Below are 2589 nucleotides of genomic sequence, written 5' to 3'. Positions count from 1 at the left end.
GCCCATTCATAACTGAAAGAGAGAAAAAGGTGTTGCGTCAGTATGCGGTGAATGCCAAACTGCCTTATCTCACTCTTCCCTTAAGATTAGTCCAGTTTCATCAGCTGTTATTCTGCAGGATCTCGTGTGATGCAAGGAAAACACTCATTTACAGGTTTTTTTCCTCCTGGCCTTTATCCAAATGAGAGCATTTTTTCTCACCTACATAATTAACAGTACAGTATCCTATCTGCAGGCATGGATTGTGAAAAAGATCTGCGGTTGTGTGGTCTGAACTGCAAACCCTGTGGCTCTGACGTTTTCCTTCATCTTTGAAAAGAAATCACATGAGTCAGCGAGGCAAGGAGAGAGAGGCCTTCGGACGCCATTCCTTCATGTAATAACACTGAAAGAGATCCCGTCTTTTTGCTGGACCGGCGGCCAAGAAGTGTAAAATCTCTCACTCTGCTGAATGTGATCTTGTCAAAGGGGGCATTAAATATTGATCAGGAAAGAAGAGCCCGGCAGCCACAGTCAAACACTGGCAGAATTGTTATGGATCTGAGAGAGATGAAGGAAATTCTGTTGCCCATCTGCTCTGAATAGAAATTAATACTTTTATTTAGCAATGATGCTTTAAACTGATCAAAAGTCATGATAAAGGCATTTATAATGTTACAAAAGATTTATATTTCAGATAAATGCTGTTCTTCTAATTGTTGTTCTATTCAACAAAGTTTTTTTGAGCAGCAAATCAGAATATTAGAATGATTTCTGGAGGATCATGCATGTGAGTAATACAGCTAAAAATTCAGCTTTGAAATCAATCAAGAAATTACATTTGAAAATATATTCAAATAGAAAACAGTTCTTTTAAATAGTAAAAATATTTCAAAGTTTTACTGTTTTTGCTGTACTTTGGATCAAATAAATGCAGGCATGGTGAGCAGAAGAGACTTCTTTAAAAAACATTAAAAATCTGACTGTTCAAAAACTTTTGACTGGTAGTGTGAATTAAACTCTATTTTTAGGGCTGGGCGATAAACAATATTTTGTTGAATTTATGTTGAGAGCGACAGGTCTGTAGTCATTAAGTCCAGTGATTTTGGGCTTTTTTGATAATGGTGATAAACATTTTTATTCGATATGGACTAACAAACAGCCCATCACAGCAGAAATAAACGTGCCTACAGCCAGTCAGTGCATGTTGCTAATAAATCTGCCTGTTCTATGTCTCTCTGTGTGAATGAGTGGCACGGTTTCATCTGATACACAAACTCAAACACACATGACACTCACGCTGTTTCAAGCGTCTGCTCTCTCAATATATTTGGGGCACGAACACATGAACTTTAACTCCAGAGCTGTTCTAAGTGTCACAGCTAAATTATTCAATTATTTTCATTTTAATTAAAATAAAAATTCTGATATAAAAATATATTTTTTTTAAATTAAACTACCCAAAATAATAATATTTTTTTTAGAAATATCATGCAACCAAAATATTTTTTCAATCATGTTTTAATACAGTTCAGTTGTGCAGCATCTTATAAAAAATATACATATATAAATATAAAAATGCTATGTTTTGTTATAAATATTATATTTTCATGTGAGTACATTTTAAAAGATTGATTAAGTTTTTAATGTTTAATTCGTTAGACAAATTTTGATGATAAACTTGTATTAAATAATAAAATACAGAATTAAAAAAACAACAAAATTTAGAAGAAAAATGGATTTCACAGAGCAGTGTTGGGCAGTAACGCATTACTTAGTAACGCGTTACTGTAATTTGATTACTTTTTTAGTAACGGAGTAATTTAACGCGTTATAATTTTCAAAATAGTAATTAGAGTATAGTTACAAGCCGAAGTCTCTATACGTTACTGCCACGTTACATTTTCTGACAGAATGCAGTGTTTTATAATCTAGAGATTGTAAAAAGGATGTAGCACACGCACTGTCGAGTCAAGTGCCAGTGGATTAGAGACCTGCTCTCCCGCGAGACCCGACGCAACAGAGTGCGGCACGGGACAAGATGGTCGAGTGCTGCTGCGGGCGGGTAGACACTCGTGTGTGTGTGTGTGGGATAATGATTCACGGGACTCCCGCAAAATAGAAATATCTAAACATAAAATATCTAAAACAAATAAATTGTTATTCATCTATTGCACAAAAGCAACATGAACTAATATAAAATATAAATGCAAGCGAATTTATCGGGAGCGTGTATGCTGGGATTTCATCAATTTAATGGAGAAAAAAGTAACGTAACTAGTAATGTAACTACTTACTAATTACTTTTTAAATAAAGTAATCAGAACCGTAACGCGATTACTTTTAAAAGGAGTAATCAGTAATCAGTAATTTGATTACATGTTCAGAGTAACTTGCCCAACACTATCACAGAGTGCTAAATTGCTAAACTCTGTAGAGTTTAATTGTGAACAGGCTAGTCATTTTTACATTTAAACATGTGAAAAGCAGTTTCTTCCCTATTTAAAGGGATAGTTCAACCAAAAATGAAAATTGGATGTTTATCTGCTTACCTCCAGGGCATCCAAGATGTAGGTGACTTTGTTTCTTCAGTAGAACACAAATGATGAT

The sequence above is a fragment of the Sinocyclocheilus anshuiensis genome, unplaced genomic scaffold (assembly GCF_001515605.1).
Source record: "Sinocyclocheilus anshuiensis isolate Anshui unplaced genomic scaffold, SAMN03320099.WGS_v1.1 scaffold315, whole genome shotgun sequence".
Classification (NCBI taxonomy): domain Eukaryota; kingdom Metazoa; phylum Chordata; class Actinopteri; order Cypriniformes; family Cyprinidae; genus Sinocyclocheilus; species Sinocyclocheilus anshuiensis.
Note: the sequence above shows the minus strand (reverse complement) of the source record.